This window comes from Amphiprion ocellaris, chromosome 13 (assembly GCF_022539595.1).
Source record: "Amphiprion ocellaris isolate individual 3 ecotype Okinawa chromosome 13, ASM2253959v1, whole genome shotgun sequence".
NCBI classification, from domain to species: domain Eukaryota; kingdom Metazoa; phylum Chordata; class Actinopteri; family Pomacentridae; genus Amphiprion; species Amphiprion ocellaris.
In genome coordinates this window covers 15,607,433-15,631,706 of record NC_072778.1, presented here as the reverse complement: position 1 = coordinate 15,631,706, position 24,274 = coordinate 15,607,433, and the positions used below count along the sequence as shown (strand labels likewise).

The window sequence follows — 24,274 nt, the reverse complement described above, 5'->3', positions numbered from 1 at the left end:
GCAGGAGGCTTCAGTGTTTCCATCAGCGGCTAAAGAAGAGGTCGGTTCACCTCTTTTTATTTGACTGTTTATTTTACCAGATGGTCCCCAGTTCCTTGTAACCTGCCCCCGTAAAACAACCTCGACTTTGACAACAACATCAGCTCTGTGCAGCTCTGACAGAAAGAAACTAAACCTCCAGAACTCAGACAATAGACTGAAGCGTTGCTCTGCATTAACGGCTTCATAGTCATTTTATGTAACTTATTTTTCTGCTTCAAACCTCATGACCTGTGCAGTTTTTCTCTGCAGTCATGTAGATTTGATAATTTCTATCACGTCACAACCCCAAAAATAAACTCCTCCAGCCTCTGAACTCTGGAAAACATTCTTCTAGTCCAACGCAGAGGCGACCTCCGACCTCCGACCTCTGACCTGAGTGGAAAGAAAATCCTCTGCGCTTCATGTTTGCGTTCACACACTCAGCTGACAGATGTACACTGTCAAAACCTTCATTTTCACACTTTTCACAAGTCGGGAGCTCAAAGTGACATACACATGTGATTCCTAAACTGAACCTCAAATGTCAGCTTTTTCAATGAACTTAATAAAATCACCAGGTTTGGTCTTTGAGTTTCACCAAGGTGCAGGAATATCCCGTTTTAAATCTCATGTGTAACCTGTTTTGTGATAAAGGTGCTTGTAAAATCCAATACCAGAATCTTCTCACACCATAAATTTGCCCTATTAATTTTCTCACACTGCTAAGTAACAACAAAGTACTGAACATTAGTGGCATTTTTTTTCAAAAAGACACACAAGAAAAACATCCGAGCTGCTCCAAAGTGAAAAAAAAAAAAAAAAATAGTGCAAAATCAGGCTAGTTTTCTTTTCTTAATGTCAGATTTTTTGGTGCTGAATACAAATTCTATAAAATTCACACACCTGTAACCTAGTTAATGTAGCAAAGAGTGAGGAGAACACTTATTCCTTCAGCATAATCAATGAATGGTTGCCAAATGTTACAGAATTTCCTGATGGACTCTCTACAGGCTCATTTTTAATGCTAATTATGGCTTTATATTAGCAACAGAAGCACCTGAACTCACAGTACAATACAGAGAAGCTGTATTTGTGACTGTTTGCTGCCTCTCCTTGTAGGAGATTGTAAAGTGTTACAATTGAACTCAAACTGCACATAATTGTCGCTTGTCACGTGTTTTTTTAAAAAGGTTTTATTTCTCTTCTTTCCTGCTTTTGTGCAGAGTTCGATGGATGTGAAAATAAATAGCATTTTAAACTACAGCATTGCAAATTGCATTCTGATGGTAGACATATATGACATAGAAATTGCATAAAAAGGAACTAATGAAATACTTAATGAGTGGCTACTGGTAGGTATAAGAGTCAAAAACTAATGATAAGAGGGTAACAACTTTGCGTTTCGAGGGATCTAAATGTTAAAGCTTTGAAATTTTCCAAAACATATTGAGTTATAACAGTGCACAAGGAGGGGACCAACAGGATTATCATGATTTGCACTTTTCACCTTATTATCCAATAATAACACTAATAACAATTACATAGATACTGAGTCATTTTAAAGGATGTTAAGAACATCTTGTAACTGTCCAAAAGACAGTACTTTTGGAATTTCTGGTGTCAAGTTGGTTGTTGTTTTTTGTTATTTTATAAATGTTTGAATTTATATGATTGTTAAAACTAAAAATGCAACAACTAAGACGTTAAGAAAGGTAAATGTACACCCTTGGAACTGATGTTTGTCTTGAAATCTAACGCTTTTTTTTTTTTTTTTTTTTTTTAACAATGTTCTGTTCATGTAGTATGAAACAAGTCACATGACCACGTGTGGGATTGTGGGTCAGATGCAGTACAATTACAGAGGGAAAACCCAACTATTCTGCACGGTCTGAGAGGCGCACACGGTGATGTGACTTTTAAGCTTTGTTTGTTTCATATTTGCTGCCATTATTTGTTGAAGTGCTTGTTTGGACAGTTTGGTACAGTGTTGTTGTGAGCTAGCATTTTGGACCCGTCTAGCGACAGAAAGCTAGTTTGTCAGATCTTTGGAATCCGTCTAATTAGAGATGCGCTTGTGAAACTTTGTGTATATTTGACATGTTTGTGTGTTTTTGTTTTCATAGCTTTAATGGTGTCAGCTGACTGGAGAGAAAATAAACGTTAAAAGACATCTGTATGATGCATCAGATGCAAGAGTAGTTACACATCATTGTAAATGTCTGATAAATTGTATTATTTTTCTCCTGCACAGTTTTGTTTATGTATTAACGAGACATTGTAATCCTGCAGTGCCACCTTGTGGTCTGTTCAGCTTTTATTTTGTTAAGCGAGCGTTTCTTTTTCTTCTGCTGTTTTTGTGATGCTGAACTTCCTGTTTCTCTGTCCGAACAGTGTTGTGCTCGCACATCGTCGGAGGAACGGTAAAAACTTTCTAAAAACAGTGGTTATACATTGCATTTATCTGTTTGAATTGTATTAAGGACAAGTTTACATTGTGATTTACCTCATTATCCTGTATTCGTAGCTCTGAACAGCGACGTGTGTGTATATCGAGCTGGAGAGCATGCTAGCTGATGGCTAACACTGAAATAGCGCCCTTGGAACGGCAGAATGAGGTACGAAAATGTTCAATATGTATTATTGTCAGATGAGTTGCATTTATTTGTATTGAATGTAAACAAGATTAGCATGTGAACATGATTTATATGGGAAATATTTATGATACTACAGTGAGGCATTTTGTATTCTGTTTTATTCTGTAGTTTTCACGGTGCTTATAGTACATGGTGCTCGTGGAGAGTGAGAATAAATCAACACCCGTTTGAAACTCTCTGCGTCTTGCTGAATGAATCCAAGGGGCCGCTACAATCATAATTAATTAATCTATGTTATATCACACAAAGTTGTAGCACCTTTGATTTTTAACTTCGTTTCTTCTTTCCCTTTGTTTATATATCTGCAAATGATGGAACAGAGAAAGCATTTTATATACACTACCAGTCAAAACTTTGGACACACCTTCCCATTCAGTGCTTTTTATTTAATTATTTTATACATTGCAGATTAATCCTGAAGACATCAAAACTATAAAAGAATACATATGGAATTATGTTGTAAACAACAAAAAAAAGTGTTAATCTTCAGTATTAATCTCCAATGTAGAAAATAATACACATAAATAAAAAGCATTGAATAAGAAAGTGTGTCCAAACTTTTGACTGGTTGTGATACCAGTATACTGAATAATTAGACCGTCATTTACAGGCTATAATGTGAAGTGCTACTGAATGAGTGAATCAATATTTTGTTTTTGTACTTCAGACACATTAACCACCAAAAACCAAACATTCCAGCACGTTAACCACGACCATCATCATCATCTTCCATGCTTTGACTTTGAGACAAATTAACATATTTGTCACTTTTGTAATCTTTCTTGAAGAAACAATGAGTTCTCAGATTTGGCTTTTGCATGCTTCTGGTACTTAAACTCCTCCACCTTTGCCTTTTGGAAGCTTTTTCCTACGAATCCACACTGTTCCAGGAAATCTGTTGTTTCCCCCATTTACCTCCAGCAGACAAATCCCACTGAAACATTTCGATTCTGCTCCATATGCTCGTCGTGATGGCCTTCAACTTACTTCACTATTAGCTGCCAGCTCATAACTATAAAATCCCAGAAACGATAACAGTGAACGCTCACGGACGTGTTTTTCTAACTTTTCTAAGCCTACAGACACATAATCTGAAACAGGACAACTGTTTTCAAGGTACCTTAAGGGTTAAAGTCACCAGCAGCAGAAATCAGCTCAGTATAACTTCACTACAACAGCACCAGAATTACATGTCTGATAGTAAAATAAGAATGGCTGTCCTAGTAATGCCTGGTGTTGAGGCGCATAGCTCAGAGATGATGCATAAACATCAGAAATCCAGAGTTGCTCTGTTCTTCTTGGCTCTTCAGAGTGTGTCCTCATTGTTTGGTCACTGGAGGGTACTGGATCCTCACCAGACTTTCTTCCTTTATTTCACTTAAAATGAAAAGCACAACGTAGGAGTGGAAACATACTAAAGTGATTACGCTCAGAGCCAAAACATGGCAGGCCAGAGACGTTCACTCATTACACACAACCTCCAGCTGATTGCTGTTTTTGTTTGTCTACCTGCAACTCGGATATGAAACTTTCATTATAGTAATCATACATTCGGTGTAATCAGTGTTTTTTCTGCTGATTACTGTAACCTTGCAATCATTTATATTTTGGCAATCATGAAGATTGATCAGCAGCTGCCTCCACACGTGACTCTTTTCATCCCTGTTTACGTTCAGGATGGAGGTTGCCGTTTATGTTCAGGTGTCTCATATTTCTTCACTTTCACGCTCCGACGCCCGCTCTGATCGCTCTCCAGACATCATTAAGGTGAATAAATTTCCTGATCTCCGGATCTAGTCGTTGAATTATTTCTTGTGTTCACATCGTGTGTGATTATTGCTCAGTGACACCAGATGCTGACCCAGGGCTACGCACTGCGCTGTACGTCTCAGAAGAATGTAGACAACTTCTCTCCCTTCCCTTTTTTTTAGGCTCAGTTTTAAGACAGTTTTTCTCTTAGAAACCCACATAGAGACACAGAACTGCAGCCTCTGCCTGTTTATAACACTGGCACCGTGATGCCTCTTTCCAAACAACCAGCTTCAAAGTGTTTCTGGCTCTTCCGCCTCCTCACACTGCCAGCCTTCATGTGTTTGAAGCGGTTTCTATGGGATCTGCAAGCGCTGCTGCTCCTTTCTAATTTATAGCTGCCCCTTATTGGACTTGTTGCTGTGTGTATGTTGTTCATTAAGACATCAAAATGCTTTACAGTTCATTGCTCTTTTACACTGCCTGCTGGAGCCGGAGCTGTAATTCCAGTTAGTGAGGGATCAGATGGAGGTCACCGCTGGCCTGTGGGGGCTGCAGCGCACCACAACTCCACCGAGCCTCCCCGGACTACATTACAGCTTTTATCCTCACTAATGGGATCTCTTGGTGGGGAATCCCAAGGGTGATGGGGATTAAGATACCTGGCTTCGCTCCCATGCGCCGTTTACCATGTGGGGCGCAGCAAATATGTTGCACATGCCCAGACTGCTGCTGCTGCTGCCTCTACATCTCGAGCAGGAACCGCAAAAATGAGAGACTGGAAGGAGATTTATGTGAGTTCACACCCAGACCGTCAGTGAACAGACTCTCTTGCATTCAGCCGCTCCATGCAGCATTTCTGCCTCCTCCATGCCTTGACCCATTTGAAACCGACTCCGTTTGAAACTCAATGAGAGAGTATCAGGTGATGGAGCCCTGCAGGCCGGAGAGACAATACCGAATGTTAACTTTCTACCCTGTTTGACTTGAGCGACACTGTTGGATGAGTTTCTCGGTGTTCCAGCCAAAGTGTATAAAAGAGGACAGAGGGAGAAAATCGTAACTTGGACGACAAATAAAGAATTGAGGGTTGAATAAGTCCCAACGTCTTTTTATGTAAGACTCACAAAGAACAAGCTGTGAAGGAGGAGGAGAAAGTCGGCCGTTTTATGGAGACAGTGTAGGGTTTCAGACTGGTCCCTCTAAGTGTCTCTGTCCTCTCATGTGTGTCCTGAACCTGCTCGGTCACTGCAGTCTGTGTGAGTCACGACTCCATCTGTCCCTCACATGGCGGCTCTTTGAAAGAAACAGCAACAAGAGGCTCCATGAAATAAACTTTACCTCAACTTGTTTGTGTCTTTTGTCTGTTTGTGGCAACTCAAACCAGATATAATAGAACAAACTCTCAGCTAGAAGTGATTGCTACTTGTTTCTCCCTTTATTTATGCTGCTTTTGCCTGTAGTCCTGCTGGGTTGTACAGATCCTCAGACTCTCGCCTCCCTGCAGCAGCCGTCTGGTGCTGAGAGCAGCAACAAGGAAAGGTCAGGTGGAGTCCATTGTTACACAGCTGTCAGGTCTCTGATTTATGGGCAGCAGGTTCACACTGTTTGTAGTGTTTTATCTCACTCACTGTTTCCGTATTTTTGTTTTATACACAGGAAGAGACAGATATGATTTAGATGGGAAATAGCGTGCAGATGGAGTCCTGCACTGTCTGTACTTTTACTGTTTGTGTTGTTTAAGTGGGATCTGAGGACGCTGCAGGTTACTATCATTTGCTAGATTTCTTAATCTTAATTATTTTGCTCATGTGATGTCAGTAAATAATGAAAAATACCTGTTATGAATCCTTAAAGTTGCCATATGTCTTGTTGTGTTTGACAATCAAAAGCTGAAAAATATTAGATAATACAAGAAGGAAAACTTATTTTGAAATGACCTGAACAATGAATCAGATATCAAAATAGTTTATGCTGAGTCTGTTCATCAGCTGACTTGTGATTTGAGCTGTATTTACGTGCTGCAGAAGCAGGTTTGTGGTTACAGAGTTGCCGCTTTGCTTCACTAGGAACACTGGAAAGATGTAAAAATGACTTATTCCTTAAACAGCTCCAGTGAAGACTCTTATTATTACTCTATACTCGATGCAGAGAGCTGTCAGTGTTAACACATTGAACTGCGCCTTTGAAAGAGGGTATCACAGGTGATTTAAATGCAACAACTTCAGTGACTTTTTGGTTGTGCAAGGGAGAAAAAAAGCATTAGGGGACCTAATGACAGCTCGGCTCGGGTGAAGACCTCTGTAGTTTGAACGTGTCCTCCAGGTGTTTGTTGTGGGTGACTCGGCGGCTGAATGGAGTTGCTTTGGTTGGGCAGCAGAGCTGGTGAACCGGTGATCTTAAAGCTGACAGTCATTCAACACCCTGCCAAGTCACAGGCTCATAATTCAACAACACCTCCTGGCTGCAGGGGCCCTGCATGAGAAGACAGAGTGATGGCAACAAATACTGTATGCAACACAGGAGCAGAGAGGTAACAAGGCCCAGACATGGTGGGCAGCATGAAAGAAAACACATACACCGCCTATCCTGGAGAAATTTTTATTGATAATATCATATGTTTATTAGCTGAAACCTTTACGGAGGAACAAATCTGGAGAGCAGGTTTTGACTGGCTCAGATATGCCTTCTTTTTAAATAGTTTTTAACAATAACCTTTGGAACAATTTACTATTATTTATTTTATTATAGTATATTATAGCATAGTGTACCATAGTATAACATAGTATAGTGTAATAGTATAGTTTTGCAAAGCATAGTATAGTAATAGTATAGAATAGCATAACAGTATAATATAGTACAGTGTAGTATAGTATAATATAGTACACTACACTACACTACAGTACAGTATAGTATGATATAGTATAATATATTATAGTGTAGTATAGTTTAATATAGTACACTACAGTACAGTATAGTATAGCATATCACAGTATAGCACAGTATTGTATAACCTAGTATAATCACAGTAGATTCATACACAAACTATAAATAATGCCCACATCAAAAGTAAGTTTACAAACATTTACAAACATTAATTTGTTCTCACAACATTTAACAATGAAATTACACTGCTTTATTGTACTTAAATATTGTCATTTTACAGTTATTTGCCCATATCTGAAAGAAAAAATGTATATTAAGAATTGAAAATAATAGATAAAGTTATATTTTACGTCATATCAACTGAAAGAGGAAAAAATACAAAACAAAACAGGCTAGAACTGTAAATAATGTCCACATCAATCATTAGTATATTTTTTACAAATGGTGATCTGATCTTTTTAATTTGTGGCCATGAAATTCACTGTTTTACTCTACTTAATTCAGCTAAATATCTAAATATTTTGTAGGGTTTTGCTGTTACCGTCACAATTTTTGAACGCTACAGTATTCCACCATTTTTTAACATATTTTTTCTAACATGCGTTCTGCCGGATTTTAGCAGTCTTTTTCAGAAGGAAAACATTTGCCAACAGGAGGAGGAATCACCTCAAACAAATAATAAATCTGTCAGAGCAATCAAGGTTTAGTGTGCTATTACTCGTTGACAAGATGATGCCAAAGTGGAAAAGATAATCGCACCAAATGTGTATTAAGTATTAGAATGGTTTATTCATGGGTTTGACATTGCATTGTTGTCTGGCATCAAAACTAACCATGTTATGTTTATATACAACGTGGTATAGAGGTATGTGTATGCACCACTTCCACTGCTTGTATTGACCAGGCAAGTTGCCAGCTGAGAAAATTGTTAAACTGTCTACAGACTTCACCTGCTTGATGCACAAGATTCCTACAGCGACGTGGTAACTGTGTGGACTAAATGAAGGCAGGGTGAGGTTTAGATTCTTATCTCTCTACCCTGAGTGGAGTGGAAATAATGAACACTGATGTAACAGCGTACCGTCTGACACACCCTGGAGTACAAGTCCACATCGTGATAACAAAGTTGTGCTATAAACTTATAGTCTGTGTATAAAAGATGGATGAGGCAACCATGAGGTCACCTGGTTGGAATTTTGTTATCTTGGTTTTGTGAAACTGGATCTGATGAGAGAGGAGCGAGTCTGACTGAGAACGATGCATGCCCCAAAGCATTCTCTGCTTTATCATCTATTTTATTGATAATAGGTCCATGATTTGCAAAATTAACATTGTGTTGTATTGAAGGAGACTTGAAACTTAAGATTGAGACCATAAACTCACACTTAAAATGTTCACTGAGGAAACAAATTAAGTGAGAAGTTGTGATCATTTCCTCATTGACTTCTATGTAATTCTTTTTGCAGCCAGAGATGTCGCCCCCTGCTGGCGATTAGACAGAATGCAGATTTATAGCACTACTGCAATGGCTTCACTTTTCAGACCATCTTTTAAATATCAGCTGAACCACTGGAGGAAAACAAAAATAAGAGTTTCGGCTGCTTTTAAGTTGCTCTTTAAGGTCTTGAGAACATGTTGGCTGTTTTTAGAAGATGACACCCTGGGATTATGTACGAACAACACATCATGTCGGTCACATTTTGCGTGTCGCATCTACGCATTTTATGGTTTTCATGCGTGATTTTAAGCCATTAAAATAACATGTTCAATGTTAAAGGCCAGATGGTTAATTGTTGTCATTGCATGCTGTCCACTGGCGTGTTAAATGCAAAAAAAATGCATTCTGTTAGCGTGCAAAGTGTCTTGATGTGTTATTCAAGATACATGGCTGTTTCAGGCTATAATTAGCATCAGGTTGTTTAAAAGGATGCTATATATCAAAATTGACATGTGGATGAAAAATCAGTTGAAATAGCTGGTCAAGGTCGGCTCGTTTCTTTTTCATGGAGCTTTAAATTTAATTTGATTGTTATTTTGAATCATAAACAAACCAAATCATGATGTTCAGTGTAGGGAACTACTATTAATTAAAACACAATAACAACAAATTACTTTTTCTAATTGCAGTTTGCTTGGAATCTTTTATTTCAACAGAATTTTACAAACAAAACGACAATATGACGAGACGCTATGGTGTTGATCTGGCTGATATTTGCTAATACAGAATTATGACCCAGCTGTTGTTATGGTCTCTTTCTTGTCCTAGTTTAATGGTTCTTTGCCACATGTTGCGCTGCATTAAAGCATCATCAGCTGTCAATACATGTTTCTGTCCTCTGCACTTGGCAGGACTGACTGTTCATCATATAAGCCTCATGCTCACGATGTTCAGAACGGTAAAGGGATGTGCTCATCCAACTTTCCAGCAACGATAGTGTTCAAAAACTCTGCAGGGTTCCTTCAAGTGTCATCAGGATACGAGCTCAGTGACTAAAGCTGCGGCTAAATTCTGAATATTCGATGCATCAGTAAAAAGATAAAGAGCTCAGCTTTGTGTAAACGTAGACCTTAATGTCCAAGTGTGAGTAGGAGCAGGTCTTGGCTGAGTAATAGTGTTACTAATCTGGATCTAGATGGGAGTTGAACGTGAGGACACACAGCTGCAGCCCAGCCTCGTCTTTGCTGAGATCAGGCCTTGGACACCTCGCGTGCCTCTTTCTCGGCGAAATTTCAGACTCTCGTCACCCGTGAGATGTCAGATGCAGTTACAGCTCCAAAGTGATTTGCATGGGTTATAATTTTTCTCAGGGTTACACAATCATCGCTGCCCTAACGATTAATGAGTGAGATATGACAGCATGGGGAACATAGAAGAAGGGAACGCCTCCATTTTCTGACTTAATTTTTCGTCCCATTTCCTTAATGAGTCAAGAAAAATAGAACAGGTGGAGTCGACTGTGACATTTATTAACTGTTGGGTTTTGCTGGTACAGAACATTTCTTTCTAACTTGATCCCTGGTGTTTTTTCCAAGTTTTCCTTGGCATTGTTTTGGGTGTTTTGGATTCTATCGTTTTATTATAAACAGACGTGCGGTTGCAGAGCTTTTGTGATCATCACAGATTCACAGCCTTCATGTCCTCTGAGCTCTTTGTTCATCTGCCTGGGGGTAAACTCTAGATAAGTTTACAATTAAACACTTGTCGCTGGAATGTTTTGTCATCCCTCTGGTGTCTTTTTAGAGCTGTAAATCTCTGCTGTATCTCCCCGTCTGTTGAATTTATAGACCCCAATCAGCCGAGGATTAAATGCTGGTCAAAAACAATAATCTCCAGCAGAGATGTGCCATGCAGGAATCCAGTTATGAGCGTCGTTGCTTCATCAATCTGTCTGCAGCTGAAAGGAGAACCAGTCATGGGGACAAAACCCTGCAGCTTGTGTCTGATCTGCATAGAGAGTATTATTCTCAGGAAAATGAGCTGCACGGCTTTCAGGGGTCTGTTTCTGACACTGGGAGAGGGGGGCTCGCTTTGTTTAAAGGATTAAACTAGGGCTGTGGAGTCGCCCTGAGCTCTTGGACGCTCTGAAGCTCAGTCTGCAGCCTCTCTGTTCAAAAGCTCACTGGGACAAGGAACGGACGGCCTCTTGTTATTCCCAGGCGAACAGGAAAAGGCTCCAGTAAAAAATGCATGGCCAAACCTCAGTGAATTCCTGATGAAGGAAAGAATGCGGCGAAATAAGCCACGTTCTTGTCCCCTTCAGAGTTTTTCCAGTGCACTCTTTTGGCTTGCTCAGCTCCTCATTCACTCGCAGAGCTCTGGCAAAGGCAGAATCATAACAGTAGATATCGGGGGGAAAGAGGTGAGCAGTGGAAAAACCTTTCACTTCACTGACAGAGTTCAGCAGCAGCTCCACACAAGTACTGATAATTTAGCCCTTGTTAGGAAGTTTAATTTGCTTGCTGGAGGGGAGCGCCTGACTGTAAAAGACGCCTTTGTTCCTATTTATTCACAAGCTGTTTAGTATACCGCCGAGGAAGTCTGCTTACTGAGCCTGACAGCGATTATGTACACTGCTGTTGTGTTTTGTAGTTCAGCGATGTCACCAAATTAATATTGCATGCAGCAGCGAGGATTAGCAGCTGCAGATAAGAGCAGAGTGAAGAGTCCTGGCAGCCTCACAGCTCTGTTTGTCAGAGCTGCATCCGGCTTGCCTTCATTAACTTGATGCATTGAAGACGAAAGCCACCACAACCACAAAATGCTGGGGTTGATTAACCAGATAAAATGATGGATTAACATAATAAGAAACACACAAATAAACTCATATATGCGCAATGAAGGCCACCTTTGAGCCAGGAAGACAAACAGCTTGTTATGTAAAAATTAGAGATCCTGGAATAATTGATTGAACCAGGTGATGGAACTAATGTTAGGACTCTATACATAAAAGTAGAAATATGATATTAAATGTAACTGACATGTCTGATTGAAACTTGATTTGTAAAAAAAACATTTCACAAGAAATAACACGACAGCTGAGAAACACTAAGCCAAAAACATTTGACTAAATGAATAATAACGTCTCTTCGGTTCACACAATCACACATTTATGGCTCAAAACTGAAATTAATATGACTTACTCTGGACATTTCTAATCATAGTAACAATAAACGTTATTTAGGTAGTGTTGCAACAAAGTGCTTTATAAAAGAAAGACTGAAAATTGGGCAGCAAGGGTGCCATAACAACACAATAAAAAATATTGTAATATTCAGAAACGATAAAAAACAAACAAAAATGGTGAAAGTAGGGGAAAACACCTGTAAAAAAAATGTATTAATAAGCTGTTTGCCATTTTTCAATCTGTACTGCAATTTTTCTTTATTATATATTTTGATGGATTGAATTGTCATTTTAACCACCAAATGTTGTCAAAGAAGTTTTTGTTTTCTTAAGGTTAGCGTGTAAATTATGTTTTTATTGTTTTTATTACATTTTTAATTTTGCTAGTTATTATTTGCAATTTAACAAAACTGGGAAAACCTGTTAAAACTGTTTTTAAAAAGTTCTGCATTTTACAGTGTAGAAACTTTATGGAAAAAAGAAAAAAAATCAAACAAATAGAACACACTGTCAAAGGACAACTTGGATCTAAGATTAATACAAGGTTTGTTAAATTGAAAGATTTCAGAATTTTTTTAAAAACCAGTGCAGCGAGGACAAAATGATGTAAGGCTCACTCTTTCACTTCATGCTGCATTTTGTTTTAACTTCAGTGTGAGATTGTTTCTCTATCTTTGACCAGAACAAATTTATAAATAGCTTTACCGCCATGTAAGACTTTATCGGCACAGGAAAGAAATGATGTCATCTTTGAGACTGAGCCACTCTTGTGACTTATTTGTCAAATTAAAGGTCACTATTAAAGGCCGCAGTAAAGTGTTTGTCAGGTTTTTTTTTTTACTGATAGGGGTCTGAGACTCTTCTGCAACATTGCAGAAAGTTCTGGGACATTCAACACTTGATTTCCAAGATGTTAGCTGATGTAAGCTGGCGTTTACTTTGTTTTTAGTGGAACGTAGATCTGCGTGTCATCAGCAGAGCAATGATAATGAATTTCCAGAAGACAACAGGAGACTGGAACATACTGGACTGATTGATTCACGGCGTTATTTGTGCAAGTCGACATTATTGTGGTTGAGCTGAGTTTCAGATCTATTAGACAACAAATCCAACAATGAGAGTCACCAGTTTCTGTGGCAACTCCCAACCTCAGATTTATTATCCAGCAGATTGAAATCCTGTTCAAACAGTGACTCTGCTGAAGACTCTGATGGCGTTGAGAGTTTTACACAATCAAAGGCTGTGAGTTAATCAGTAGGTTCCAGCCCCCTTTTGTTCTCAGGATGTTTGTTGTCTTCAGCTACATTTAACTGGAAGATGTGCACAGAATCATGTTTTTAATGATAATGCTGTGTTTGAGGATAATATTCTTCCAGGTGTGCAGATATAAATGCAGTAAATTCCTTCATTTAAAACAGCTTGTGTGCTCGTGATGAAGAGCACTAGCGATGTTTCTTTGCAGCTGATTGACTCATTAGCTGAGACTTGGTTCCACTAAGGAAGTCAACAGTCTGAAAATCATTAAGAATTTAGATGTTTCAGACTCTGTAGTGAACTAATGACTAGTTGGAGCCACACTGTTCTGGTTGTTTCAGAAGCCTGAATGCTTTTATTCCTGGCAGGTGCCTCTTGTTGTGTTTGGGGGCTGGGCTCAGTGTACACACTGGATTCCTCTTCCTTGTCACACTGTGGTCGTCATCAAGGCTTCTTCGTTACCCGGCAACCGCCTTGTTACCGTGAGGCGGTTCCTCTGTGAGTTCTGTGGAGCAGAGAAACGTGGTGATAACATTCCAGAACGATCCCGAACATTCCTGCAAAGACTCAGGTGGCCCGTAGTGTCGGTGCTGAGATACTAGAAGATTAAAAACGCAAAATCAGAGCGCAAACTGATCAGTAACAACATCAAAACCACCTGTTGGGCCACTAAAACAGCTCTGACCTGTCAGGTCATAGACATAGAACTGTTGGAAATGTCCTCTGCACTCTTAAAAATGAATTAAAGGACCTGTTCCACCCTTTAATGCATAATTGCAAGCTAAAGCAATGTAATTGAATTAATTAGGTAAACCTATTAAGCTTCAACATTATTATCACGGGTGATGTTGACATGCTCAATGTTGACAATGGCATCAGCCTAATATTGTGTGTAATTTAAACTCAAATTTATACATTTATTGAATTAAACGTGAATTCAAATTGTAGTAACGTAATGAAATTGGCTTGAATTTCAGTTCAAAATGTAAAAAAATAAAGTTAATTATGAACAATTTTGTTGCCATATTAATTACCATCTCAAAAGCCAAGAATTTCTGAAGAATCAGAGTTTAAGTTAATTCTCTGTTTACTTGGGTTTGTAATTATGGTAGTAAAGTATCTTAAGTAACTTAAAATTTAAAATTCCTTTTAAATAATGTGGAAAAAGTAGTTGGAGCAATGTAATTAAAAAAAAAAAGTGATTAACTCATAGATTTGTGTTTTTACACTACCATTCAAAAGTTTGGGGTCACCCAGACAATTTCATGTTTTCCATGAAAACTCACACTTTTATTCATGCGCTAACATAACTGCACAAGGGTTTTCTAATCATCAGTTAGCCTTTCAACACCATTAGCTAACACAATGTAGCATTAGAACACAGGAGTGATGGTTGCTGGAAATGTTCCTCTGTACCCCTATGTAGATATTCCATTAAAAATCACCCGTTTCCAGCTAGAATAGTCATTTACCAAATGATAAATGTCTACACTGTATTTCTTGTTGTCTTCATTGAAAAAAAGCAGCTTTTCTTTCAAAAATAAGGACATTTCTAAGTGACTTTAAACTTTTGAATAGTAGTGTATGTGACCAATTATTAAGTTATTAAAAATACCTTTAGTTGTAGAGGAAAAGCTAATTTTCTAAACTCTGCGTAGAGTGGTTGAACACAATCTTATCAGAAGTTGTCATAACTCAAAAAGACTGATGCAAACTGTAGTAATAGTTTCTGTTGTTGAGCCCAAACATGACTTTTCAGAGTGTTTGGCACCAGGATGTTGGCAGTCGATGATTGTTGTGGGTTTGGACCACAGTGGGTCAGGCTCCTTCAGGTCCGTCCTGCAGTTTGGAAGCCCGGTCATTGCCTTGAGCTCGTTGTTGTGTTCCTCGAGCTGTTCCTGGGCAGTATTTGGGATGTGGCGGGAAGTATTGTCCTGTTGAGAGAGGGTGTTGGTTTGCTTGGTTCAGGTGAGAGGTGCCAGAGGGACTTAAAGTGTCCTGAATAGAAATCAATGTGAGAATTCCATAACATAAAGATGACAGCTATGATATACGTCCTGTCCCTCCACTAAAACAATCCTCTGCTTCATTACAGGTGAACTGGGAAACATTGAACCAACTGTGTTTTTGCACTGACTCCAGCATGGTGTTGTGAAACGGTGCACATGAGTAGTAGAAGTGTAGGAGATGGAAAAATGCTTTTTTACTTCTGATTTTTGGGAAAATTCAGCAAATGTTTTAGGTGTTTTAAATCTGATTTGATTGATGATTCTATACACAAAGCTTTTACGTCCCAGTGACCATTTAAATTGCAGTTATGGCTCTCGTCCCATTTATTTCTGTAGGGACCAAAAACAAACCGAAACAATAGTATATGCCTATAAAATTAACTAAAATTATATTTAAAAATATATGGGAGATGTCTTTAGCTTTGGTCTTTGTCAGTTTGGTCAAACTGGAGGCTTTGACGATGATATTTAATGAGACTAAGACGTGATTCCTTTGAGCTGTAACATCTGTTCTGAACATTTTATATCTTGTACAACAGATACTTCCATATTTATAATCAGAAACAGCAACTGATGCTCAAACTAAAAAATAACAGAAATGAAAACTAAACATTTTCAAACAGAAATGAGCAAATTCTGGAAACTGATCTCAACTGAAAACAAAAAAAAAAAAAAGCAAAACAATGAAAAACACAAAACTATAATAAGTCTGCTCTCTCATCTGGAGCTGGAGCTAAAAGGAGAATATTGTAATACCAAATGCTAATGTTCCTTTTAATTACAGGTTGTATAAATTAACAACAGTGTATAGTTACAACTCTGACAATGACAATATGTTTATTTGTGGTTTCAGAAGATACTTTATTCAATTAATATTTTCCCTGTAATTGATCATGTCCAACTGGAAAGACTTAATACTCTAATATGATGAATTACTATGAGGGATGCCGGCTAGATTTGGCCCAATAATTCATTACAGTTTTGTGTTCTTGTGTAATAATGTTTGTTTTTAAAGAAATCTGTCATGAAAACCATTCGAAGATTAGATAAATGTTGGAATTTCCAAAGTCGGAGTCGGTTTTTACGTGCAGATAAGCTGACAGAGCTTCACACTTGCATGCTTTAAGGGTCAAGTGAGGATATTCAGGTAAAAAATAGTCAGCAGTGAAACTCAGTTGTCTCTTCACACGGAGGAGTGTCAGCGGGAATGTTCGCTCTGAGGCTGTAAATATTTGGGTCTGTTTACCTCAGTCCTTTACAGCAGATTTGTTCCTCCCCTCAAATGCCCTCAATGCTTCTCCTCCAGGGAAACAGCTCGAGGAAGTGTGATCCATCTCATGTGTTCAGATGGTTCACAGCCTCCTGTGTTTTTATTGTCACCTCTTTAGATGATTACCCCATATTTAAACCATACCATCGTGATGAAAGCCTTCCTGTCTTTCCACAACGTATAGCAGCTGTGAGGCCGTCTGACTGCAGAAACTTTCACTGTTGTTGACAGCTGAGAGGAGGCTTCTGTATTGTCTCTGGCCTCAGCAAGAGACTCATATTGTGAAGATTTTTTTTACATTCCCTGAGTCATTTCTCCTTTCTGGTATCATTTAAAATCGCTCAAATATTCAACCCACACTTTGGTGCGAGTCAGTCTTGACTTCCTATCACATAGTTTGGCACTGATCCTTTCATCTTTCTGGGAGGTTTTGTGGAAAGTATTTTTTTCGTGGGAAACTGAAGACGTGAAATATATTTGCTTTTGTTCATTTCCCCGATGGTCTCTATTGTTTTCAGGGTCAGGGTTTGTTCAGGGTTATGGAAAACGTAACAAGAATAATATCAGAAGTAAAAAATGACTCAAGTATCACAGAGTTTGGAGTCTCATTTGTATTTAGTATAATAATATGTCAGTTTTTACTCAATTTTTCTTCATCAACACTTCAAAAAAACAATTTGCAAATGCAGTTCGTATCTTAATAACACAACACCACTGTGACCAACATCCTTCAGGTGAAAGCTGATATTTTGACTAATTTGGCAATGATCTGTGAAGGGATTAACTTCTGATAAGTTGATTTATTTTGCCCCTTGGAACCATAATTCCTGTTGCAGCCATTATATCAGTTGATTAAACCAACAGATGCCCGTCTTCCCTCTGTACATCCAGGCCGGAGGGATGTCTTAAGGTTGTTAGAGGAGGCCAGTGGTTGGAGCAACAGCACACCGTTCTGGATGACTTCCAATCTCAGACTCCCTCCTACACTTTCTGCCCAGACTAGTTGAAGATATGAGGAGACACTCTCCACATATCTGCTGATGGATTTCAGCGCAGTCAGTTTGCATTCCTTAGTTCTGTTTTTGCTAACTGTCCCCCCCCCCCCCCCCCCCTTTTTTTTTCTTTTCCTCTTACAACTCATGCAGCCAAACTAAAATGACATCATGCCGACGGGAAGTCGGGCTGAATACGTACCCACAAGGCCCTGCAGGAGGACCAGGGACCAACGGCAGGAGGGGTATCTGCTCAACAGGAGGATGAGATATCTATCAGAGGGGAAAATCTTAAGGCCTAAGAAGGTGATTCCTGGCACAGATGCAGCTCTTTGTTGAGGTGCAGCAACAAGATGAGCGCTGAAAATGTGGAAAATATCAGTTGTGCTTTGTCCCGATGACGAGGGGACACAGAGGACAGACAGATGGGATGGGAGGGCTTTGATGAAAAGGGATGGAGAGAAGAAGCAATAAATATATCTGGATGGAAAAAAAGGGGGGACATAAAACACTGAGGCACAAGCTGGAGAGGAGAATGGGGACATTCTTTGTGTTTCCAGTGCTGCTCTTTAAAGAGCTGCTCTGTGAAAAGGCTCCACTTTGTGCGGTTTCAAATTGACAAGAGTGGGTCAGGAGCCTCAGGGTTGTTTTGAGAAGCTCTTTCTACTGTTTTAAGGCTCGGATGGCATGTTTGAATTTGAAGCCAATTATCAGATTAAAGGGTGCAGAGAAAACCCTGTGATCCTGTTAATAAATCCCTCAATCGCTTAGAGAAACTGTCGTGGGGCCCTCACAGCAGGTCAGCTGAACGGTCACACCAGTGCTGATCCCCCGGCCCACCATGCTGGTACGATAACGGGCAGAGAGAACACATATTCGTTCAATGCTTTAATGTGCCGATTTATTTAATCCAGTCATATTTGCACGAGGGAACGTACATGAGGGATGAGCCGTGTTTGTACAATAGGCAGCTGTTACAGGCTTTGACTTGTGCTCAGTGCCGCAGCAGCATTTCCATGGAAATTTCAGGTATTCCTGCTCACATGTACCCAGCGTGAACTCACTCATCTGGAATCCTGCAGGCTGAACGAGCTCAGCCCAGACAGCTACCAGTAATGGCATATATTAGAAAAATCCTCATCAAACATGAAACAATTATAAAGGCAGTCAAACACCTTCATGTTCTGCTTTCATTTTTAGTCTCCCTCATTTGTTTTCCTCTCTGCCCCTTCGAGCAGTGACAGATTAATAACGGACTTCCCTGAAAGGTGTTAATGAACATGACAGCAGTTGCTCCAGAGAGGGAGAAAAGTGGGTCCCTTGTTTTCTCAAATGAGTCATCTTGGAAAGTGTGGATCAGAGAAAGTGATGGAGAGCGCTGAGGGTCGAGGGTTGAGCAAGAGGGTCACTGACCTTCAGGACCTGAAAATTAAAGACAGAGACGTGAAGATGAAGAAAAATACACAGCTAGTTCTGCTAAATTTCTCCGGTGTTCAGTGTATTCCCACAGCTATTACATAGTGAAGAGGTGTAATTTACTTTTTCCCCCTGAATATGCATCTTTCTACAATCCCAAAAATGAGTTCTGACCCCACCAGCTGCTCTCTTCTGGTCTATTAATTCAATGATAGATGGAAAAACTGATATCTTCATTCACATCAGCACACTAGAAATGTATATTTATGTTTGTTCAATTATCTGAAAGAATAAAGTAGGAGAAAGTGATATCACATCTAACTTATGCTGTAGCACATTAGCTCCTAACTTGTGGCTTATTACATTTTGATGCCCTAAACCCTAAAACATGCTGGTGGGTTTAAAAGGCATGCTATTTTTTGAAAATCACCAAAATTACACCATTCATCAGAGCCAGGAACTGTATAAACAGAAAAAAATGTAAACTTCCAGAAGGTCCTCGTCTGACTGATCTGTGACTGTTTTGTTGGAAAATCAAATCGAAGCTTAAAATCTTGACATTTCATCAAAATCACTGCAGGTCTGACTTAAAAAGTGTCCAAAAATAAAGCATTTGCACCAAACAGATTATGTAAAACACAAAAGTTTGGACCATTAGTGACTCAGCTGCAACCAATAGAAATGTAGCACTTTTTGGCTGAACTGGGCTGAACTGCAAGCTGTGTTTATACAGAGCAGAAAGGAGATAAGTGTGATCACAACTGAAAAATGTAGGCAATAAAAGATGTACAGATATGGAGTCCTTGTTTTCTCCAGCACTGATGACACCTGGACAAAATGTTGTATATGATGATTCCAGGTATTTATTTATTTATTTATTTATTTTGTGAAAAAATAGAGTTCCTTCTATCCACGATTTTTCTGTTTCCATAGAGATGCAGGTCTTTACATTGCAGTGAAATAGCGAGTAAACATGTGACACTGGCAAAAACAGCCCAGAACCTGCTCGGGGTTCAGAGGGTTAAGATCAGGGATGTCAAACATGCGGTCCGTGGGCCAAAAGCGGCCCGCCACAAGGTCCAATCCGGCCCGCGGGACAACTCTGTAAAGTGTAAAAATTACAGAGAAGACATTAACTGCAGATTGTAAATTAGTAAAACTATAAATTTAAAATAATTTCTAGACCATAACAAGTTGTTTTGATCATAAAGCACAATACTAGATTGCTCATTGTTCTGTTGTCTCATTTTTGTAATATTTTGTCTTGTTGTTTTTTTTTTAGTCTGACTTTTGTCGTTTGCCTCATGTTTTTGTGGTTTTGTGTTTCCTTTTTGTCTCGTTTGTGTTTTTTGTTTTTTGTCATTTTGTGTTTTGCTTTATTTGTTGCTTTGTGTGTCGTTTTTGTCGTTTCCTGTTTTTTTGTTTCGCTTGTGTAGTTTGACTATTTTTGTCATTTTGTTTCTTTTGTTGTCATTTTTGTCTCATTTGTTTTGTCTCATTTTTTTGTAATTTTTTGTCCTGCTTTTGTTGACTTTTTTGTCGCTTTGTAAGTTTTTAGTGAAATGTTTTTGTCTCTTTTTTTTGTTTTGTGTCATTTGTCTCATTTTTTGTCATTTTATTTCTCAATTTTGTCATTTTGTGCCTTATTTTTGTAATATTTTGTCTTGTTCTTGTTTTTTTAATTGTTTGCCTCATGTTTTTGTAGTTTTGTTTCTTTTTTGCCATTTTTGTCTTGTTTGTGTGACGTGTGAATTTTTGTCTTTTTTTTGTCCACTTTTTTCAGTTTTTTGCTTCATTTCATGTCGTTTGTCTCATTTGTTGTGATTTTGTTTCTCTATTATGCTGTGGTTTTACTGGTCTGGCCCACTTCAGACCAAATTGGGCTGAATGTGGCCCCTGAACTAAAATGAGTTTGACACCCCTGGTTAAGATGAAGCTGCATGAGACCTCTTATCACTGATTATTACTTCAGACAAGGAGCAATTTCTCATTTACTAATTGTTAAATCTGAGTCAAATATATAAGCGTTATCGAAAAACATCTTAGAGTCGTATTTTATGTGTTGTGCTTGCAAAATGCTCTCACATCTGCTCTGTCCTCCAACCACAAGGATCTGACTCTTAAGTATCCAACGAGTGGCTGATGAAACGAAGGTCCCACCTGGTGTCCACGCATCACTGAGAACAGTTTGAGACGTGGAGCTCACAGTTCGCACAGCTCTGGGAGAAAATATGCCATCAGGCAGAGGAAGTAGTGTGTCACTGTCATGGGGTCGATTATCAGTCCAGGAATGCTCTTTCATGTGGCGCTGATGTGTTCTCGCTGGGTTCAAAATCTTCCCTCCCAGATGCTAAAGACATAAGTCAGGCAGATTTACAGTCCAATACGTGTAAAGTAAATGTTGGTAATATTGCTGTGGTGGACTAGAAACCTGTTTATTTACACTTTCTCTCCACCACAGCATGCCGTTTCCAAGCTCCAAACCTTTGTGGCATTTGACTAACATAAGCAGGTAAAGCCTGAATAATTGAATTAATGCCAACAAGCAAAACAAATGGTTTCGGAAACCCAGGAAATATTACCACCAGCTGCTCTTTAGCCGTTTAAAGGCAGTTTTTCCTTTAACTGTCAAATGTACTGCAGGTGCCTCTTTTTGAAAACTGAACCACAAATGAACCTTGAAACATGTGTTTGACAAGGAGCTGCTAATCGACCGCGATGCAAACACCAGACAGGTGGACCCTGAAAGGTTTTTATATACATAAATTTACAGACAGTAACAAAGCCAGAAAAATGTACTGGAAACTTGTAATCATATGTAAGAAGCTTCGAGACAGTGAAGCCAAAATACAGGCTCTAAGGGCTTTTTGGGGGAGTTTACTGCTTTCTTGGCAGGAAATATGTGTTTCATTAATTTCCCATATCATATTTAGCTGCTAAAATGCCATAATAGACATAGTGATCAATTACTTTGGATTATGCAACAACATTTTATTGAAAAACAAAATTTTTTATTTTATTTTACTGCATTAGTAGTTAGACCAGCTCTGGCAATGAATACCATATTTTTTAACAAAAGGAATATTTTATTATTTTGGAAGGTACAATATGCCATATCCCTGTTAAGAATTAGAGGAGATCACTTTGATGTTTGAACGCTAAATATGAAGCTACAGCCAGATCCTGGCCAGCTGAGGCAGAGACGATTTAAATGAAAGACAAAATGCTAAAAGAATCCTGAACAGAAATCCAGGGGAAAATTACATAACATTAAACATGGTGGTTGCATGACATGCCTCCCACCCTCCCCGCATAAAGTCAATCACCTAATTCATTACAGTTGAACTGTGAAACATACAAGCAAACCATGTTGTTCACTGACAAAAGCACAATTGAAGTTCACAACTGTTTCAGCTGTTAGGGTGGGAAAGAGCAGATGCAGTCAGACTTTGCCTTAAATAATCTTTATATTAGCCCTTTGATGCACAACATGGGTCAAAAGTGACCTGTATTCAATGGAAAATGGGTATCTCTTAACCCATGTTGTGCATCAAAGGGTAAAGACACAAATTTAGGTGTGACATCATTGCTTCCCAGGCCCTGTCCGTGGAGTAGGGTGTAAAGAAATCTTCACTGGAAAAGCATTTTTAAAAAATGTTAGTTTGAGTGTCTTAAAATACTATTTGCATGTTGGCAAGAGACCCAAATGAAGAGAAAACAAAACATTGCAAATGCAAAATATTCGTATCAGTGTGGACAAGCCGTGTGCCTAAATGATCAGTTATCAGATTTGACTGCTGGTTCTGTCCATCCATCTGCCCTTCTGTCATCCATTCATTTTCTTCATTTATCTGGGGTCTTTGCTTAGGGGCAGCATCTTATCACCAACCTAGAGGAAGCGATCCACTGGCTGGAGAAACATGGCCTCATCAGGAGCTGGTAACTATCATTTTGGTCACTTTGCTACAAACTGTCCTAGTTTGTGCTGAAGGTCCTGGAATAATGAAGCACATATTTGTATTTCAGAACATCTTGTCATGTGTATGTTCTGTTCTCTTTCAGTTAACCTTATGTGAGGAACATTTTTTCATAAAGGATGAAAGAAATGGAATCCACAGAGAAAGAGAAGCAAACGCACAGACATGAAGGAAATCTCTTGTGCTCGCTGTGTGCAGCACAGAGGCAGGCAGTGATACCATCATGCTTACAGGGTTCACATTTACACCTCTCTCGCCTTTTGACTGCTACATTCCTGACCATCCACAATGATTTTCCTCAGTATCTCAGAGGGAATATACTTTACACTTAATCTGTCAACACCACGCTATTCACTGCAGGTTTTATTACAGGGATGAGGAGCAGGTTGGGTAGGTGTTTCCTCTGTGGTGACATTTTCTCTGAGGACAACAGCGGCCGCATTGTGCCGACAGCCTGACTTGTATCCTTGTTGGGAGATTCCTCAGCATTCCTGAAAGCACCGTCGCTGTGACTGGGAGCTCTGTTTTCGGCACCCCTGAAGCCTCGACAAGCTCTATAAGAGCGTCGGTGCACAGCTTCCAAAATTCCACAGGTTGACAGATCTGAAAGACCTCTTGGGAATCAAGGTCAAAAGATGAGGTGAACGCTGCAGCCAACATGCCCCAACAGTCTTCTGCCTGCCAGCTACGATCTCTGAACGTACTAGAGTTGGTCTTCACTTTCAGTTATTATAGCTCTTGGCATGAATCATAACTGCAGTGCCAGTAACAAGATTTTTCTTGCTTGGCTATAGCTGTAGGCCACTAAAGGGAATGCCAAATAGCCATTATGATAGGGAAAGAAACACTTATAATCTGTTGATGAGTCAGTAAAGCAGGAAGAATCATCAGTCCTGGTGATTCACTGCATTCAATGTTGAATCTTCAGGTCACAACAGAGCTAAATTAAAACTATTATAGTGGGCCAAAACTTAGTTTTAATAATATGCAGTATGATTCCTTAAAACATGCATCAGTACTCTACTTGACTTTCATACATACATGCACACACAGACACATACATACATACATACATACATACATACATACATACATACATACTCTTTGTTAAGATTATAAATTTAAACTCTTTCTAGTTTTTATTTCTCTAAGTGAGACATCTCTGTGGTCTCAGTAGTACTGAATCCTTAAAACATTACATCAATGTTGTCAATTATATTATGTTGGTTGTAAATCAGTTTTATTGTGTCATAACAGTTCTAGATGTTGGTAATGCACAGTTAGCATAGACAATATATAAATATAATGAAATGTATAATTCTATCAAATAAAATTAATTTATCTACAATCTATGTGACTGAATGAGAGTCAAGGGTGTGTCACTTTCTGTTAACTCACAAAATCGGCAGGAAAAAAATGGTA

At 39.0% G+C, this 24,274-nt stretch overlaps 1 long non-coding RNA gene across 1 annotated transcript; it reads left to right on the top strand.

Annotated features, from left to right (window-relative positions):
* Positions 1-2,384: 2,384 nt before the first annotated feature.
* LOC111568759 (uncharacterized) lies at positions 2,385-24,200 on the top strand. The gene is made up of 4 exons (XR_002746142.3): positions 2,385-2,441; positions 2,546-2,636; positions 22,744-22,814; positions 22,938-24,200. It is a non-coding gene; the product is annotated as an uncharacterized LOC111568759 (long non-coding RNA).
* Positions 24,201-24,274: the final 74 nt, after the last annotated feature.